A 20,854-nucleotide genomic window follows, 5' to 3' on the forward strand; every position below is an offset into this window, starting at 1 on the left:
CCCCTGGTCTCCTTTATGGTAATATCACGAAACGGCGTCCACCTATGGAAATAAGGATCACTCCCTTTTAAAATACTCATTAGCACCTTCCATTTGATACCCATATCGTACAAACAAATTCTAGAATCAACCCTGATCCACCTTTATGGCGATATCCCTAAATGGCGTCCACCTATAGAACTATGGCCCACTCCCTCTTAAAATACTCTTTAATACCTTTCATTTGATACACATGTCATACAAACATATTCCAGGGTTACCCTCGGTTCATTTTCCTACATGGTTATTTTCCCTTATGTTGCCACCATAGCTCTCAACTGACGATGTAATGTTCGGTTACACCCGAACTTAACCTTCCTTACTTGTTCTTATTTGTTTCGAACACTTGAAAGTAAAAAAGGGATATAAAAAATATGAAAAAAAAAATATTTTAAATAAAAAAAAAAAATGTAAAAGAAACTAAAAAAAAAAATTAAAATTAAAATAAGATAAATAAAAAAACTGAAAACGATTCTAAACAAGTGTACATAAAACGACTACGTCTCGATCTCGTTTTGCATTTTAAAAAATAAAAAATGATAAAAAAGTAAAAAACTAAAAAAGACAAAAAAATTGTTTATAAAATTTTTTTGCGATGTCGAAGACTTGAAGCTTTTAAATTTCATTTAAAAGATTAAAAGAAAAAAAAAACATTAAAAAAAAATTAAGAAAAAAAAATTAAGAAAATTAAAAAAAATTATCTTTTTTTTTTTGTTAAATTCAATTAAAGGTAAAAATAAAAAACTTTATTTTAAATAAGGAAATCATTTGATTCTCTTCTCTTTTCACATGAAGAACGACACGTAGAAGTCATTTATCAAATGTTGTTTCTGCTGTTGACAGGAAGTTCATTTAATTAATATAATCTTGTTAATAACCAACCTGTATGTATGTATGTATGTACGTATAATGTATTCCTGCAAGATTATTTTACTAAACAGCGATACATTTGTGATTACCTGGTGTGAAAGACTAAAACTTTAATTTGCAAGAATTTAAGCTTCAAAACATTCTCATACAAAAAGTTTTGTGCTACATTTTTGATGGAAAAAATCGGATACTAATATTTTTGCATTAAGGTGAATCAAATTTCCGTGTAAAATCACGAAAGAACGAGGGAACAACGGTGATCTCTGGAAAGTTTTATTTTTAAATTTCTTGGAAATAACACTCAAAAGAATTTACAACTTTTGTACCACACCAAACTTTCCACGAAATGTAACTTATGCTCCCGCATAAACACACCATCCTCATGTAGGCGCGTAGTGTATGTATGTGTATTTGTGTGTGCGTGTCTGCATGTTAGACACATACTTTTTAAACATTTCAGCACACATGTTTTTGCGATAAGTGTTGACTTGACGTGGAACAAGTTAAAAGCTCTACAAAAGTAGAAAGTGTATTGGGAGCAAGGGAAAGAGAAAATGACTTAGTGTGAAATCAGCAACAATCACAAGTACAATTCATTATGTGTAGATATGTCAGCATACTTAAATTGATATATGTATATTATGCTCACACATATAGAAGATTTGCTTATTTTAATATGTACACCTGCGAGTAAAAAATAGCAGCAAAAATTATTTGCAGATTTGATCAGTATTTTCTTCTTTATAATTTTAGAATTTTCGCGAAATCGGTTTATATAGTTTTGTCCATAAAAAATTTCTTAAATTAACGCACACTTAGAAAAAAAAAACTAATAAAATTTGCAACTCATTTTTGCTGCTATGTTTATATTCGAATTTCGAAGTACTTTCTTGCACTTCCACTTGTTAGTGAACTTTTTTGCAGAACAAGCATTTAAACACTTTTCTAGAAGGGCCAACAAATTCCGTTGTACTGGAAGTTTTCTTGTTATCTCCTTGCTGTAGTTATTCAGTTTTTTCACCACCAAATGTAAGAAGAAGTAACAACTGCTTAATCGTTTTATAAAAAGGGGGCGCTGAGGACATGCCTTTTGACGGGTTATTTTTCGGTTGATATCCGATTGACTTTTTGGTGACGGATCACCAACCATTTATAATCAAAACAAGTAAGGAAGGCTAAGTTCGGGTGTAACCGAACATTACATACTCAGCTGAGAGCTTTGGAGACAAAATAAGGGGAAACCACCATGTAGGAAAATGAACCTAGGGTAACCCTGGAATGTGTTTGTAAGACATGGGTATCAAATGGAAGGTATTAAAGAGTATTTTAAAAGGGAGTCGGCCATAGTTCTATAGGTGGACGCAATTTCGGGATATCGCCATAAAGGTGGACCAGGGGTGACTCTAGAATGTGTTTGTACGATATGGGTATCAAATTAAAGGTGTTAATGAGTATTTTAACACGAACAGTATTCCTGCCAAGATTCCAAGAACTTTTGATTTCGACCTGCAGAACTTTTTCATTTTCCTCTACTTAATATGGTAGGTGTCACACCCATTTTACAAAGTTTTTTTCTAAAGTTATAAAGTTATATTTTGCGTCAATAAACCAATCCAATTACCATGTTTTATCCCGTTTTTCATATTTGTTATAGAATTATGGCATTATAAAGTGAGTTCAGATAAGTATGTGAACTAATTTTAGTAAAGATATATCGATTTTTGCTCAAGTTATCGTGTTAACGGCCGAGCAGAAGGACAGACGGTCGGTTGTGTATAAAAACTGTGCGTGGCTTCAACCGATTTCGCCCATTTTCGCAAAAAACAGTTATCGTCATAGAATCTATGCCCCTATCAAATTTTACAAGGATTGGTGAATTATTGTTCGACTTATGGCATTAAAAGTATTCTAGAAAAATTAAATGAAAAAGGGCGGAGCCACGCCCATTTTGAAATTTTCTTTTATTTTTGTATTTTGTTGTACCATATCATTACTGGAGTTGAATGTTGACATAATTTACTTATATACAGTAAAGATATTCAATTTTTTGTTAAAATTTGACTTAAAAAACTTTTTTTTTTAAGTGGGCGTGTTCGTCATCCGATTTTTCTAATTTTTATTTAGCACATATATATTGTAATAGGAGTAACGGTCCTGCCAAATTCCATTATGACATCTTTAACGACTGCCAAATTAGTGCTTGCAAGACTTTTAAATTACCTTCTTATAAAAGTGGGCGGTGCCACGCCCATTGTCCAACATTTTACTAATTTGCTATTCTGCGCCATAAGGTCAACCTACCTACCAAGTTTCATCGCTTTATCCGCCTTTGATAATGAATTATCGCACTTTTTCGATTTTTCGAAATTTTCGATATCCAAAAAGTGGGCGTGGTTATAGTCCGATTTCGTTCATTTTAAATAGCGATCTGAGTTGAGTGCCCAGGAACCTACATACCAAATTTCATCAAGATACCTCAAAATTTACTCAAGTTATTGAGTTAGGGGACAGACGGACGGACGGACGGACCGACGGACATGGCTAAATGAATTTCTTTTTTCATCCAAATCGTGTTGATATATATATATATAGAAGTCTATATCTATCTCGATTAGTTTATGCCGTTACGGATTACTGTTATGGGAACAAAATGAATTTACTCTGTGAGCTCTGCTCAGCTGATTATGAAAATGCAGTTAGCGTTAACCGAAAATGGGTAAAACGGAATATGGCCCCTAGAGGTTTGGTTGCGGGCATTCCCTTTCACTCCAGCTCCGAGTCACATCGAATTTAATTGGTTGAAAGAATTATTAAACAAAATTTACAACAACCCTTTCGGATTGATGAGAAAAGACATAGTTTCCATTTCGCTTCGAATATTTTCGAAAAATAAACTGGTTGACATCCTTCAGCGAACCAAATGACACTACAAAAGATCGATTCGGTATTTTATCGCTGGCTTGGGCTGTCGAAAACGATTACTGGGAAAACCATTTTTTTCTGTAGAATCTGACTCTGTATTTAGTGAAACCTAAGAAAAAAAAAAAAATAAATCAGTTTAGTTTCCAGTCGTGCCAAAACACGAAATCTTTAATTAAATAAGACCAATTTCTGTAATCAGATTTTTTAAAATACCAAAACAAGGGTTTTTGGTACGAGTAATATTTTTTTATTACTACTCTGTATGACGTTGTACGCCAAAGATTACTCAACTTCATAAACGTTTCCTAATTTTTGTGCGTCAAAATATCTTTAACATCCATATCTGCTTTAATGTTTGAAAAAGTTCAGATATATTGTAAAGATATTCTTTTTGGCAACGACTAGTTACAAAGTTTTAGAAAATATGTCGAGAACTAATGAAATAATTATTCGTGGTCACTTCATACATATTATTATTCTCTTTCGTTTAGTAGTCGCAGTAGAGTAGCAACATCGAAAAAGCTATTGTTTATTTACGCATTTTAATTAACATATTCAACAAATAAATTCCAAAGGAGCAGCATGTTTTAATGTTTGTAATATATTTTGCTTTAATTTTTTGTTAGACTCAAGCAATAAAATATTTGTATGGCATATTAACGCATTATTTTTTTGAATATTAAAAAACATTCGTGCATACGTCTTGCCTCGTTGCTCGTTAGTCTACGACTAAACCACAACCCTGTAGCTCTGCAAGTCAGCTTCTGGGCCTTAGAATTTGTATACCCGTTGTAGCAGGTGCAACATCCGTTTATACACATTCTATGCCCTTTTAAAATTGACATGTCATTAGAGGCAGCGTTCGTTCTGTCACACGTAGCAAACAGAATGCCTTGAACAATGTTTTGCCACACATTGCAGACTTTACGGTATACTTTTGCACAATACTGCTGATTTTGGAGTGTACCTTTTCTCAGCATACACAACATTGTAAACTAAATGTCTTAAGAAATATCCACCGAAGAGACAGGATAATGGGCATGGCAATAGGGACCTGAGAAAGTGCTTGTTGTATAGGATATTTTGCCACTGCTAGAACAACAGGGCACCACTGATTTTACTCTTACTAATACAAGCCACAGCTACAATTTTTGTAAGCACTGGCCTAGAATATAATACTAGGTGCGGGTAGTAAATTTGTTAAACAGCGACTGAATTTATTAAAAAGCAGAACAAATTTAGGTGGTAACCCGATTTTCGAGATAGTAGTGATTTTACAAGTTTCTAAGACTTTGCTTGTTTTTTGTTGTAGTTAAGATATAAGAAAATTATTAAAATAATTAGTTTTCGTTAAAACTTTTTTTCATGTTCCAAGTTTAAAAAAATATCCAGAACTTACTTTCACACTTCGTTCTTAATAGCTGAGGTAAAGTGAATGCAAATGTTAGAATGTACGTTTGTAAAAGTGAAAGTGTGTGGTGGACTTTATTGTACAGGCCTGTAAGTGTTTCTCTTCAAGCAACTAATCAGCATTTACGTTCTTTTGGTGTGTGTGTATGTGTTCTCTGTGATCTAAATTCAATTATGTTGGAAGATGTTTTCGATTTCGCAATTTCACACACAACTTGACTTGTCACTACATCCATGTCTATAATTTGCTGCCATTAATCGAAGTAATTTCGACTGTCACTTGGGTAAGCTTTAATTCGTTTACAACAATAATGTCATGTGCAGAAAATGTTAAGGTCGTTTACAAAAACAGTAATTGTGAAGTAAAAAGGAATAATAATGCTTTCTTAGCTAATATTATAACAATCTTTGGTTTTGCGCAACAGATTTCATGCGACATAATTTTTAATTAAAATGATTATGAGTAAGATATGACACAGCTAAATACTTTCACATTTAATTACGTTAGGTTAGGTTGAACTGGCCGGTCCATGAGGACATCATTGAGTCCGTAGTGTTACCAGAAGTTTGTTTTTAACGACCAAACTGAAAAACCCAAGCAAAACCAGGTCCTATGTTATAAAATAACTCCGTCCTCTTGGCAAATACTAGAAGCTTCCTAGGACTTAAGCCACTTGCTGCTTCTAGATCTGACAGCTGTATCACTCCTAATAAGATTGTAAGACCTGCACATAATCTTCGACACTTTACAGCACCGCGCTTGAACCCACGCCTTTCCCGCTTGGTCGATCATGTGCACCTCTCGCCTTCGCTTAATCTCGCCTAGGCTAATTGGGACGTCTACGGAGCAAGCTTCAAGGGATGCGCCCTTTTTAGCTAGTTCATCCGATTTTTCATTCCCATCTATTCCCATGTGCCCTGAGACCCAATATAGATGTATGCTTCTCCATGTCCCGATTCTCTCCAGAGCCTGCTTACACTCTAATACACATTTAGATGCTGTGTTATGTGAGATTATTGCCTTAATTGCTGCTTGACTGTCAATATAAAAGTTAACACGGTTGCAGCTTAAGCTATTCTCTTCCAGGGTTTCTATTGCTTTGTTTACGGCTATTATTTCCGCTTGGAAGACGCTGCAGTAATCCGGCAGCCTGTAGGATCTGCTTGTTTCCGGATCAGCACAATTCCAAGGATTTCTCTATGCTTATTACCACCCTATGCAATGCGGTGTCTACCGACTTGCCATTGGTGTACGCATGCTGTGTTGTTTCATCCACGTTGGACTTTATGTACACATCTATCAGCCTCTCAAAGGTATTGAGCAGAAATGATGTTAAGCTAATGGGTCTATAGTCTTTGGTATACACGTGACCGATCTTCCCCGCCTTTGGTAGGAAAGCTACACGAGCAGTTCTCCAAGATTGCGGTACATAATTCAGCCTTATGCACCCATCGAACATTATTTTAAGCCATTCCACGACCGCCATACGTGAAATTTGTAGCATGGCCGGGAATATACCGTCTGGGCCCGGCGATTTAAACTTAGAAAACGTTTTCACTGCGCATTCGATCTTGGTATCGGTCACCAAGCCCGGCACTACCCGCTCCGTGATCGAAGTGTGAGTGAAGTCGCCTCGCTCTTCTAAACCATCTCCCGATGGGAAATGTGTATCGAGAAGCACCTCAAGGGATTCCTCACTCTTACGTCACCATTCCCCGTTCTCTTTCTTTATTAGTCCCTGGACTATGTTTCGCCTTGCTAGGGCTTTTCTCAACCGTGCTGTTTCGCTGGAGCACTTTATGTCCGTACAGAAACTTTCCCATGAGATTCTCTTCGCCCTGGAAATTTCACGCTTGTAGATCCTCAGTAGGTCCCTGTACTCGTCCCGACACGCTTCGCTTTGCGCGGTCTTTGCTAGCTTAAACATTTCTTTTACCTGTCTTCTTAGAAGACTGAGCTCATTCCTCCACCATGGCGGCTTTGCTTTTCCTCTGAATCGTCTTAGAGGGCAAGCTTTGTTATACACAGTCATAAGCGTCCTTGTTAGGAATTCATTAGACTCCTCCAGTTCTTCCACATTGGTAACCTCTTTGGGTTATCCCAGTTTCGTTTACACCTGTTTCTGTAATTTAGTCCAGTTTGTTGACCTAGGGTTTCTAAAGGTTCCTCTCTTCTTTACCCTCTTTAGGGGGGTGCTGAAGCTGATGTACGCATGGTCGGGGAAGGATGGTCTATCAAGAACCATCCAATCATACCTTGATATATCACATTCGGAGCTCAGTGTAATATCCAAAACATTGCTGGATGTTGGGCCAATGTATGTAAGGACATTTCCCCTGCTGGATATCTGCAAATTGGTTTGCAGGATGTAACAAAATATAGATTCGCCTCTCTCGTTCGAATCTGCTCCTCCCCACGCATTGTAGTGCGCATTTGCATCCGCGGCTATGACCAACCGCCCTTTGCGCCCTTCGTCCTTTACTAGCCCCTTGCACTCCATCGGTGGAACCTCCGCAGTATGCGCCATGTAGCAGGATGCCAGGATAAATGCCTGCTTATTACTTTCCTCAACGGCCACCACTACGAGCTCGCACCCGTCCTTCCGTTTGCGCAAAGTACACGCCAAATCCGCGTGCGCTAAGTCCAGAAACCTTTCCTCCCGATGCGAGCCACGGCTCCTGGATCAGCGCCACGTCAAACGAACCCTCCTAAAGGGTTAGGAGGATTTCGCTCGACGCCACTTTACTGTGTTGGAGGTTTATCTGTAGGACTCGCAGCACCATTGGGCTGCTTGCCCTTTTGGTTTAGAGTATTCGAGGCCCCTTCAGCCTCTCGTAACTGTTGTGCCGGGTGTTCCTCTGTGTGAGTCACAGCACCATTTGGCGGTTGGTCCTCTTATAACACCTTCGTGGTGACGTCAGGGACCTCCACATGTCTTTTTTCCTTGGGATTTTGAGGTCCTTTTCGACTTCGCCCACCTCTAGCGTGTTAGGGTTTTTATCCTCGGGACTTCTTTTCCTGAGTCCATGTAAATTTTGCCAGTGCCAAAGGACATTTTGCCAAGCTGCGTGTACAAAATATCCTCCACCTGTTTGTTTATTTGAAAGATGTAGAACTGACCTTCCCCGGTAGGCCGAGATACAGTAAGTACCTTCCAATCCTGTGTCGGTATGTTCGGATTCTGATTCTGCAGAAGTCGCAGTGTATCCTCCGACTTCTTCACGCCTGGTATCCATACCTTAACTTTTGGTACCGTGGGGATTTGCGCTTTAGCCACCACCTCAAACCGCGCGTTCGTGCCTTGCCTTTGGAGGTTTGGAACCACTTCCTCCAGCTATCGCAAGCTCGCGATGTTGTCGCACGCTATCATCTTCACACCATTATACCATCCTCCCGAATCAAAGGTTGGAAGGGGCTTACTTGGTTGTTCCCGCATCATCTTAAGCATTAAGCTAATAAGCTCCCTTTCCACAGATCTCCACCTTTCAGTAGTCATTTGTCCGAAAGGACTACTACATCAACCAGCGTCACAGTCAGTAACTGCTTTGCCACATCACTCATCTTCTCGGGGGAAAGGCGGAGTCTTAGGGTTATCTCCCTTTGGAACCTCCGAGAAAGCCGGAGTTCTAGCGTTAACTCCCTTTAGCGCCTCCGAGAAAGCCGGAGTCTTAGCGTTATCTCCCTTTGGCTTATCCCCTACTTCCGTAGTTGGAACTTCCCTTTGACTCTCAGCTTTCGAGGTAGTTGCTACTTCGCTATTGGGGCCCATCTGTCTTACAGCTTTGGCTCTACTTGTCTTGTCTATGGGACTGACTTGCCTCGCGGCTCTAGGACTGGGTCCTTTGTGCCTCTTGAAAGCAGGATTGCGCCTTCCGCCGAGCGTTGTCTCTTCATTCTGCCATTCGACGCTTCTTCCTCCTCATACCGGTTGCAGAACCGATGGTTTCTCGCAGAAAACCTTTTGAACTGTCTTCGACCTACTTCTACCGCCTCATGGGCCCATTCCAAGCGCTCGATCTCCACTTCTGTTGGGTCGACCACTGCTCCCAAGCTTTGTACAATTCATCGTGCTGCACGGTGCTGCGAGAGAGCTCTTTTACTTCCTCTGCTCCGTACCCTTCTCCGCTCTTCTACTCCGTTTTCATTTGTGTGCTTCTCCAACACGGAGTTCATTGAATCAGCACTACTCTCGCTCCCCGAGTCCGACGCACCGCTTAATACGTGTTTGTCGTCCTGGGCTTGCGACTCAGTCCTCCTCTTTACATCGTCCTTATTACAATCAGGTAAGTCGTTCATCTTGGTCGTACGACCACCTGCCCGACAAGGCGGGCTCAGCGGTCCAGTATTATATACGGGGAAAGAACCGTCCGCCACAGCAGCGCCCGCTACTGTGGTAAGGCCATAAATACTTCCCGAGGTGGCCCGGTATCGGGAAGGCTCCGTTCGAATACAGCCGAATTTATCCCCTGGCTGCAAATCGTCCAATAGGCACGGTCCGCATAACGCCCTGGATTAGGTGGGTTGGCAGTTCTTGGTCACCGACATCCCGCCGCCCTCCTATGAGGCGAAACGGCGTGGATGTTAATCCTAAACAGCTCCGCCTCATAATCGGGCGCTATGGAGTTCGGCTAAGCCCGCACACCAACAACAAGGTGCCTACCCTAGTGATTAAGTTTTTTAAATTTTGTTGTTATATCGGCCTACTGATTTGTAAGATCGCGGGTTCGAAGGCCTCAAGGCCTAACAATAACCGCTGTGATGGCTGAATGGTTATAGCAGCGGCGCCTAAACGTTGCCGATGAAGGAATTTAGCAGTTCCCGAAATGGATCTATACAACGAGCTTTGGCAGTTGTCTAAATTTTTTCTTTCTTCTATTCTAATTTAAAAATTTTTTCAATTAAGAAAAAATTTATCATAACAATAATAATGATAAACAATTATTGTTAGGCCTTGAGCTCGATTCGAACCCGCGATTAAGTTTTTTGTTAAAATTTTTTTATAATAATGAGTTTCGCGGGTATAAATGATATATTGTTTGGGTTGAATGAATTAAATAACTTTTTTTTCTTCTTAATATATATACATTCAGACGTTGGCTCATATAAGAAAGAGTTCGCGCTTGATAAATTGGCTTATACTGACCAATGATTCTAGAAATCGCCAAATATAATGCATAGCCAGTTTTGCTAAGAGAAGTTATATTCCATGTCCTTTTAACGTAGCCTAAATTTTTTCACTCAATTTTGTTAAGAAGTTGTAGACCAAACTTAGAAATGTACGAACCTTGCCATTGTTTTTGCCAAGATTTTAATACAATTTTAACTCGTTTTAATGACTCGGACTCGTGCAGTTTATTATCAAGGCGAATGCCTTGAGAAAGTTTGAATTTTTCGTAAAACTGTATCGAATTTTAGAATTTTTTTGAAACGTTTTTGAGAATGGTTTGAATAGTTTTAGTTACAAAAATCACAGAACTTGTTTCTAAAAATATCAAAAATAGAAACAGCTGTCCTCTTGTCCGTCCTGATGTGACGTTGTTTAAATTTTTCCCAAATTATTAAATTAATTAGAAAAGAAGAACTTTGTTCGCAAAATGGGTTCTAAATGGGTGCCAACTTTACGACGATATCTCGCCAGCATGGCTAGAAGGATGTAAACGAAATTCGGAATACAGATAGCCGTTAGTCGATGGTGGGAGCAATTTCCTTCCCGCTCTTGGGAACAGTTTTTTTAAATAGTCAAAACTCTCTGTAAATTTGCCCCAGACCAATAATATTTCAACACATAGATCCACGGCTAAGAACTTGTGGAAAACAAAAAATAAGAGGCGATGAATCTGAATCACATCGTAGTAAGCACGCTGTTTTATTAAAAACTAACCACCTGAACATTTTTTTTATTTTTTGGCATACATGAATTACATTCATACAAACATACTAGAGCTTACGGTTTCTCGATTTTGTTCTAGAAGGGAGTTCTCGCGAGATTCTCGAATCTCGAATAACTCGTAAGGCTCGTAATACCCGCGAGTTCTCGACATTCAATGTATCGATTCATTGGCTGTTTTATATAGAGCTTACGATTTCTTCTGGAGCACAAGCGAAAATTTCCACAAAACCGCATCTAAAAAACCGAAATGTATAGAATACTGACAATGCAGCAACTGAATTGAAAGACGAGAAGCTCGCGGGGTTACGAGTATTTCGAGATTCGAGAATCTCGCGGGAAGCCATGTTCTCCATGTCTCGTTAAAAAAATAAGGTATTGTGAAATTTACAAGTAAAAAAAACCAAGTGTATAAATACTGTCCATACAGATCTTTTCTCTACTGTTCGAAACTTCCTCTTTGTAACCCTATGGCAAGTGTCCGACTGGACCTTTTTGTATCCATACGAGTAGTGTCGGACATATTTTCTTCGTGCCCCTACAGCCAGAGTCACACAAGTCTATTTTGTTCGCCTATGCGTACTGTCGGATTTATAATTTTTGTTTCGTATTGGTGTTGTAGAATAATAAAAACAAAACAAATATTATGAGAATGCAACATATGGTCCTAGTATTTTAGGTTCGCTATAGAGCTCCGCATTTTTCTTAAATAATACTATTCGATCACATTTAATCTTTTTAGTTTATTCAATTCTTTGCTGTTGGTTTTTTATTGCTTTTTTAATTGGCTACATAAATTTCAAACTGACTGATGCCAAATATACCCAAAAGGAACAGTGGCCAAAAGAGATTAATCGCAGACCACTCTCTTTATGAATATATCGCACCATTTTTTGCAGGGATATTCTTTGACAGCTCATTTCTTGCATCCCGTTCACAGCAGTTCAAATGTTTACAATCACATACAAGTATAGTTGTTTGTTATATTTTATATGCAAATGAAAGCACTTCAAATAAAATGACTACAAACTTAGAATATTTGACTAATATTTTTACGTCAGACTTAATGACGTAATAAGAAGAGTTTGGCTGCTGAGCAGAAATTGCCATTGGCATTCTATGATGATGATAAACACACCCAGTAAATATTTGGATTTACCAAAAGTTTATTTATTTAAGGAAGCCATGCGTAAGCAAATGATGTCCATATAGTTATGTAAATTTTGATATTTAAAGTTAGATGGACTCTCGATTTAGTTCACTAATCACTCATAATCAAACTTAATGTAAATTATTGTGCTCTACATAGTCTATAATTGTTTCAAATATTACACCCAGCATATAGAGTATATTAATTTTATTAGCCTATTACTATTAATGTACAAACACGCACCAAATTGGCAATTTATACCATTTGGGCAATTTATTACGCAATTTATCATATAATAAATTGTAATAATAAATTAACAATTTAACAAAAATTGCGTAATAAATTGTTTCAAACTGCAAATGCAACCTTGCAAAGTGTGTTTATTGAGGAGATTTAAACGTCAGTTTTACGCATGGCTCAACTATATGGTTGGCTCATCTCATCAGCTGATTGCATTTTTTCATTTCACTGTAGTAGGGATTGTCAAAAGAAGATGGCAAACTCAAAATGAAACCAAAACATTGAACACATTTTCCTACAACACACAAAAATTTCAAATTTTTATGTTTTCATTCCATTCCATTCGCCTAATACCACACACATTTTGACAGTCTGAACAAAGGTGTGTTGTTGCTGTAGAGATGAACCAACCAGCTATCAAATTACTATTGTGTAAGATAAATTGAGTTGTATGATCACCACTCAATTTAAATCGAAATTGCCTCAATTTATTTTTCTGTTTGAACATAGTATAACAGTACACATCAGGCGCAGAAAAAAGAATTGAGATAAAGATACAAGTTTTTCAAGTTCGATTCGTATATCCTTCAAGAAATGTAGTGAAAGCAATTGAAAAATTTCTTGACTCAAAATAGAATCGAATTTGTTTTTGTAAAAACCGGATATTTTATTGAAATTAACATTTTGGTTCATTGACATCCATTTTCTATATCTAGAACGGATAAAAGCCACGCCCATTTCTTATATATAAAACATTTGTGATTCTTGTGATTTTTCTCAAAAAATCAAATTTGATGCGTAGGATTTTAAATTTCAACCTGTAATTTAAATTTTTAGGAATTTTCGAAAATGGGCGTGGCCCCGCCTATTTCAGTAAAAATCAATTTGGCACATATGTCTGAGAAAACGAAACTGGTGAATGATACTGCCCAATTAAATAATGTTAAAATTTCGATACTTAAACATAAAATTGTATCGGTATTTCGGCTGTGGTTTCAGTTTCTGTTAGTTTGCGGTTTGGTTCTATTTCCGATTTCGGTTACCTCTTCTGTTATGATCTCTGCTTCGGTTTTGGCTTTACCGCAATTTATGGCTATGGTCACAGTTTCGGTTGGTTCATGTTTCGAATTTTATTTGCCGCCTCGAACCCGTATTCTATGTTTGTTTCAGCTTCCGTTCCGGCTTCATCCCCAGTTCCAGTTTCAGCTCGGGTTTCGGTTTTTTGGTTTCGGCACCAGTTTTGGTATCAGCTCCAGCTTTTGTTCGTTCCTCTGCTTCTTTTCATTTCTTTATTCCAGCTTCTGTTTCGGTTTTTGTACCGGCTTTGCTACCGGGGTTTGGCCTTTGGCTTTGATTCCGGCATCTAAGGGCGTACCAGTTTCCGTGCAGTATCAGCTCCACTTTTATGATAGTTAACGCGAAATTGTCACACAGACATTTTTTTCTTAAAAAAATTGCTAATTCCAACTCTTTTGAAATATGTTTGTGCGTTTAATTTGTAAGCCAGTTTGAATGCGCACTGTGGAAATAATGGCACAAAATAATATTGCGTTTATATAATACAATATTTTCTTTTCTTCTCATTACATTCAAAAAATATTTGATAAAGAAATATTATTTTTTCGACGCTCACTAAAACATCAAAATGACTGTCTGCTTTTGTTCTTTTATTATGACTCATGATCCAACAGCAACTGACTTAATCTGCCATGTCTTGCGTCGAAAATGTGCTGCATACAAATGTAATGTGATATATTGAAGTGAAAGGAGGCGGTAAGGCTGCAAATAGCTTGAGGGAAAAAATTTTAATTTCAGTCAGCAAACACAGACAGCTACGAATATTTTAGTATTTAAACTAGAAATAGGAAAATGTGAAATAGCTTTTTCTTGATAAGAGTCGAATCAAAATATGAGAAGAGTGCGTAGAAAAAAATCTTACATAGTTTGGAGCATTCCACGGTTGGTACAATTTTTGTCCTTAACTAAAGGTAAGCCATATATTTGTTAAACAAAGTATTTAGTGCTTTAATATTAAGGCAAGAAATCCAAAATCCTTTTGTTAAAGACAGCGGAGGGCTATCATAACTTTCAGGAACAGAGTCGTATAATTTTTCCATCTATTTAATGTTCTTCAGAAATATTACAAATATTTGTGGAACTTATGTGTTTTTGCGAAAAATTAATTAATTTTTCCTTTTTAAACAATTGAAAAATAATTTTTTTTTTAAATTAAATTTTTTTCAAATAGAAAAAAATAGATAAATTAAATCTTTTAATTTTTTTAATCTTCGTTTGTACTTTGTAGTTTTTGGTTTTTGGATTTTTTTGTTTTTAAATTAGATAATAAGGAATAAATCTTACCTTTTTTTAATTGTGTTTTTGTTTGTTTGTATAATATTTTATAAAATTTGTTTATACTCAGCTGGGCAGAGCTCACAGAGTATATTAATTTTGTTCGCATAACGGTACCCTGTAACGGCATAAACTAATCGAGATAGATATAGACTTCTATATATCAAAATGATTTGGGCGAAAAAAGAAATTCATTTAGACATGTCCGTCCGTCCGTCCGTAAACACGATAACTTGAGTAAATTTTGAGGTATCTTGATGAAATTTGGTATGTTGGTTCCTGGGCACTCATCTCAGATCGCTATTTAAAATGAACGAAATCGGACTATAACCACGCCCACTTTTTCGATATCGAAAATTTCGAAAAACCGAAAAATTGCGATAATTCATTACCAAGGACGGAAAAGGCGATGAAACTTGGTAGGTGGGTTGACTTTATGACGCAGAATAGAAAATTAGTAAAATCTTGGACACTGGGCGTGGCACCGCCCACTTTTAAAAGAAGGTAATTTAAAAGTTTTGCAAGTTGTAATTTGGAAGTCGTTGAAGGTATCATGATGAAATTTGGCAGGAACGTTACTCCTATTACTATATGTGTGCTAAATAAAAATTAGCAAAATCGGATGACGAACACGCCCCCTTTAAAAAAAAATTTTTTAAGTCAAATTTTAACAAAAAATTGAATATCTTTACAGTATATAAGTAAATTATGTCAACATTCAACTCCACTAATGATATGGTACAAAAAAATACAGAAATAAAAGAAAATTTCAAAATGGGCGTAGCTCCGCCCTTTTTCATTTAATTTGTCCAGAATACTTTTAATGCCATAATTCGAACCCTTGTGGAATTTGGTATGGGTATAGCTTCTATGACGATTACTGTTATCTGTGAAAATGGGCGAAATCGGTTGAAGCCACGCCCAGTTTTTATACACAGTCGACCGTCTGTCCATCCGCTCGGCCGTTAACACGATAACTTGACCAAAAATCGATATATCTGTACTAAACTTAGTTCACATACTTATCTGAACTCACTTTATCTTGGTATTAAAAATGGGCGAAATCCGACTATGACCACGCCCACTTTTTCGATATCGAAAATTTCGAAAAATGAAAAAAATGCCATAATTACATACCAAATACGAAAAAAGGGATGAAACATGGTGATTGGATTGGTTTTTTGACGCAAAATATAACTTTAGAAAAAACTTTGTGAAATGGGTGTGTCACCTACCATATTAAGTAGAAGAAAATGAAAAAGTGCTGCTGGGCGAAATCAAAAGCCCTTGGAATTATGGCAGGAATACTGTTCATGGTAATACATATATAAATAAATTAGCGGTACCAACAGATGATATTCTGGGTCACCCTGGTGCGATATCTCGAAAACGCCTTCATATATACAACTAAGGTTCACTCCCTTTTAAAACCCTCATTAGTAAGTACCTTTAATTTTATACCCATATCGTGCAAGCACATTCTAGAGTCACCCCCGGTCCACCTTTATGGCGATATCCCGAAATGGAGTCCACCTACAGAACTATGGCCCACTCCCTCTTAAAATTCTCATTAACACCTTTCATTTGATACCCGTGTCATACAAACGCATTCCAGGGTTACCCTAGGTTCATTTTCCTACATGGTAATTTCGCCTTATTTTGTCTCCAAATCTCTCAGCAGAGTATGTAATGTTCGGTTACACCCGAACTTAGCCTTCCTTACTTGTTTTAATTGTGTTTTTGTTTATTTTTATAATGTTTTATTAAACTTTTTTTATTTAAAATGAAAATAAATCTTTTTATGTGTTCTAATTATTTAAATTTCCTTATTTCAAAACTCTTGTTGATTCTTTGGTTTTACATTAAAAAATAAAATTTATTTTTGGGTTTTTTTTTTTAATTGTTATTATACTATTTTGTTTTTATAATTTTATTTTAATATTATGTTGACTTGCATTTTTAATAGAAATTTAAGTATTTTTTTTAATCGCTGTCAGTTTTTTCGCTTTTAAATTTTTGTTATTAAATTAAAAAATTAAATTAAAAATACTTTAGAATCTTATATTATTTATCCTGTTTTCCATTAAAACTTTTCTATTTTGTTTTTAACGGTTTTCATATTAAAGTGCTTTTTTAAATCATATTTTTTTTTGTTTTTTTGATAAACTTTTTTCAAATTTCTTTATTTTTTAATTACTATGGTCTCATTCAGTCTATGTGAGGTCCTCATGGACCGGCCAGTTCAACCTATTACCTTTATTATTTAACATGCTTTTATTAGCTTGACCTCTATGTAACGGAACCTTTGAGCTTAATTTTCGCCGGTTTCTAGAAATTTGATTTCGATGACAAAGCATTAATGTGATGGTGTGGTGACATAAGGTCAACGGCCATAAGGTCAATTGGCCATATTATCACTTTTAATGGCCATAAGTTTGATTGAAACTTTGCACACGTATCAAGGCTCGATGACAATGCATCAGTGGGATGGTGCGGTGAAATAAGGTCAACGGCCATAAGGTCAATTGGCCTTATTACCACTTTGAATGGCCATAAGTTTGATTGAAACTTTGCACACGTATCAAGGCTCGATGACAATGCATTAATGTGATGGTGTGGTGACATAAGGTTATTGGCCGTAAAGTCAATTGGCCTTATTATCACTTTGAATGGCCATAAGTTTGATTGAAACATTGCACACATATCAAGGCTCGATGACAATGCATTAATGTGATGGACATAAGGTCAATTTGCCTTATTACCACTTTGAATGGCCATAAGTTTGATTGAAACTTTGCACACGTATCAAGGCTCGATGACAATGCAATAATGTGATGGTGGGGTGACATAAGGTTAACGGACATAAGGTCAATTGAACTTATGACCACCCCAAATGGCCATAGATTTGAAACCTTGCACATAATGCGAAGAACGCATTCCTTTATTAATGATAGAAGTGGATGCATGGCACATCTACGAAAGAGCATACTGGAGCCCTTTTTAACAAGGTTTTATTAGCTTGGCCCGTATCTATCTATGTATATATGTATCCATGTATGTATGTAACGGAATCTGGAGTGGAGCCTAGATCCCCGGTAATGCAGAGCTCCGAACTCCGTTGCACCTTTTGAAGCATTTTAAGATAGGTACTTTTAGCTAGTGCAGGCCACCAGACCAAGGTACCATAAAGAAGAATCGGGCGCACAATGGCTGTGTAAATCCAGTAGGTCACTTTAGGGGAGAATCCCCAGGAGGTGCCAATTGCCCTCTTGCATGTGAACAGCTCTGCTGCTGCCTTCTTGGATCGCTCCACTATATGGTCACTCCATATTAGCTTTCTATACAGAATGACTCCCAAATACTTGACTTGATCGCTAAACGCTAAGAACGTACCCCCAATTTTTGGCGGTGTAAGATTTGGTACTTTGTACCTCCTCGTGAAGAGGACAAGCTCGGTTTTATCCGGGTTGACTTCCAAACCTGTGGCGGGTTGTACTCCTGGAGCAGCCCCAGGATGTCAGCTGGGTCCGTTGGCGTCACTGGAACCCAGGCTCTAGCCCTTGGTCGTGAGGGGATATCACGCGCCTCCACTACCTTGAGGCGCGCGCCCGGATATACCACCCCTATCAGCGTGACGGCGGCCCTGTAGAGGTTTACCGACCTGGCGTCGTCACAGGCAATTAGCTTGACATTGCCCTGGAACCACACTGCATCGGTGTAAGATGGCGGTGGACCAGGGTTGTCTTTCTTAATCTTAACGGCCACCGTAGCGAGCGCGGCCTCGATCCACTTCCACTGTTGTTTCGGGATCCTGCCATCTTCGTTGCTCTCGTCTATAATGCCAATGATCTCCCGACCCTTTGCAATTTCGGCGAAAGACCGCGTCCGGCCCCCCTGCGTCTTGGCCCTTTTCGGTGCCGTGGGGTTGGATTCTTCCACGGACCGCTGGCGTTTCGAGGTTTCATCACTCTGGACTAAAACTTTTAAAATTACTTGAACTAAAAAATTAAAAATAAATAATAGTTTAAAAAAACTAAAAAAAAACACGCTTTTATAGCAAACCGAACTAAAAAATAGAAAATAATTTTCAATTAAAAAGAGTTTATATAACAGTAGTAGAAGGTAAAACAATCGTTTATAGTTAATCACCTGAAAATAAAATTATAATAAAATTTAAGTTATTAACAGAATAATTTAATTCACAGTAAAAAGCGTGGGTCCTTGATATTGAATGTTACAATCATTCTATTGGCACCTATCTGAGAGGAAAGATATGAAATGTAGTCAAAGGCACCCCACGCTTTTTAGTGTGAATTAAATTATTCTGTTAATAACTTAAATTTTACTATAATTTTATTTTGAGGTGATTAACTATAAATGATTTTATGACTACTACTGTTATATAAACGCTTTTGAATTGAAAATTATTTTCTATTTTTTAGTTCGGTTTTAAACTATTATTTATTTAGTTTTTGCACTGCATTTTTCGTTAAAAATTGAAATTTTTGTCATTTCTTTTGTTATACTCAGTTGAGCAGAGCTCACAGAGTATATTAACTTTGACTGGATAACGGTTGGTTGTACAGGTATAAAGGAATCGGGATAGAAATAGACTTCCATATATCAAAATCATCAGGATCGAAAAAAAATTTGATTGAGTCCGTCCGTCCGTCCGTTAACACGATAACTTGAGTAAATTTTGAGGTATCTTGATAAAATTTGGTATGTAAGTTCCTGGGCACTCATCTCAGATCAATATTTAAAATGAACGATATCGGACTATAACCACCCCCACTTTTTCTATATCGAAAATTTCGAAAAACCGAAAAAGTGCGATAATTCATTACCAAAGACGGATAAAGCGATGAAACTTGGTAGGTGAGTTGAACTTAAGGCGCAGAATAGAAAATTAGTAAAATTTTGGTCAATGGGCGTGGCACCGCCCACTTTTAAAAGAAGGTAATTTAAAACTTTGCAAGCTGTAATTTGGCAGTCGTTGAAGATATCATGATGAAATTTGGCAGGAACGTTACTCCTATTACTATATGTATGCTTAATAAAAATTAGCAAAATCGGTGAACGACCACGCCCTTTAAAAAAAAAATTTTTTTAAAGTAACATTTTAACAAAAAATTTAATATCTTTACAGTATATAAGTAAATTATGTCAACATTCAACTCCAGTAATGATATGGTGCAACAAAATACAAAAATAAAAGAAAATTTCAAAATGGGCGTGGCTCCGCCCTTTTTCATTTAGTTTGGCTAGAATACTTTTAATGCCATAAGTCGAACAAAAATTTACCAAAAAGGGCGAAATCGGTTGAAGCCAAGCCCAGTTTTTATACACAGTAGACCGTCTGTCCTTCCGCTCGGCCGTTAACACGATAACTAGAGCAAAAATCGATATATCTTTACTAAACTTAGTTCACGTACTTATCCGAACTCACTTTGAATTGGTATAAAAAATGGCCGAAATCCGACTATGACCACGCCCACTTTTTCGATATCGAAAATTACGAAAAATTAAAAAAATGCCATAATTCTATACCAAATACGAAAAAAGGGATGAAACATGGTAATTGGATTGGTTTATTGACGCAAAATATAACTTTAGAAAAAAACTTTGTAAAATGGGTGTGACACCTACCATATTAAGTAGAAGAAAATGAAACAGTTCTGCAGGGCGAAATAAAATACCCTTGAAATCTTGGCAGGAATACTGTTCGTGGTATGAAATATATAAATAAATTAGCGGTACCCGACACAAGATGTTCTGGGTCACCCTGGTCCACAGGCCTTCACATATACACCACTCCCTTTTAAAACCCTCATTAATACCTTCCATTTGATACACATATTAAATAAACAAATTCCAGGGTTACCCTCGGTTCATTTTCCTACATGGTTATTTTCCCTTATGTTGTCACCATAGCTCTCAACTGAGTATGTAATGTTCGGTTACACCCGAAAGTAACCTTCCT

General features: G+C 37.1%; 2 protein-coding genes across 12 annotated transcripts in view; one reads left to right on the top strand and one right to left on the bottom strand.

Annotated features, from left to right (window-relative positions):
* NaCP60E (Na channel protein 60E) overlaps positions 1 to 20,854 on the bottom strand; it is a 641,026-nt gene that overhangs the window by 287,028 nt on the left and 333,144 nt on the right. The gene's annotated exons all lie outside the window — the stretch shown is intronic.
* Positions 1 to 20,854, top strand: part of Tpc2 (Thiamine pyrophosphate carrier protein 2) — a 535,063-nt gene that overhangs the window by 180,656 nt on the left and 333,553 nt on the right. Inside the window, exon 3 of one of the 10 annotated variants that reach the window (XM_067774090.1) lies at positions 14,211 to 14,507. The exons of the other annotated variants lie outside the window; for them this stretch is intronic. The gene's annotated coding sequence lies outside the window, so the exon portion shown is untranslated. The remainder of the gene's footprint in view (positions 1 to 14,210; positions 14,508 to 20,854) is intronic. 10 annotated transcript variants of the gene reach the window in all.

Source organism: Eurosta solidaginis, chromosome 3, assembly GCF_040869045.1.
Source record: "Eurosta solidaginis isolate ZX-2024a chromosome 3, ASM4086904v1, whole genome shotgun sequence".
Classification (NCBI taxonomy): domain Eukaryota; kingdom Metazoa; phylum Arthropoda; class Insecta; order Diptera; family Tephritidae; genus Eurosta; species Eurosta solidaginis.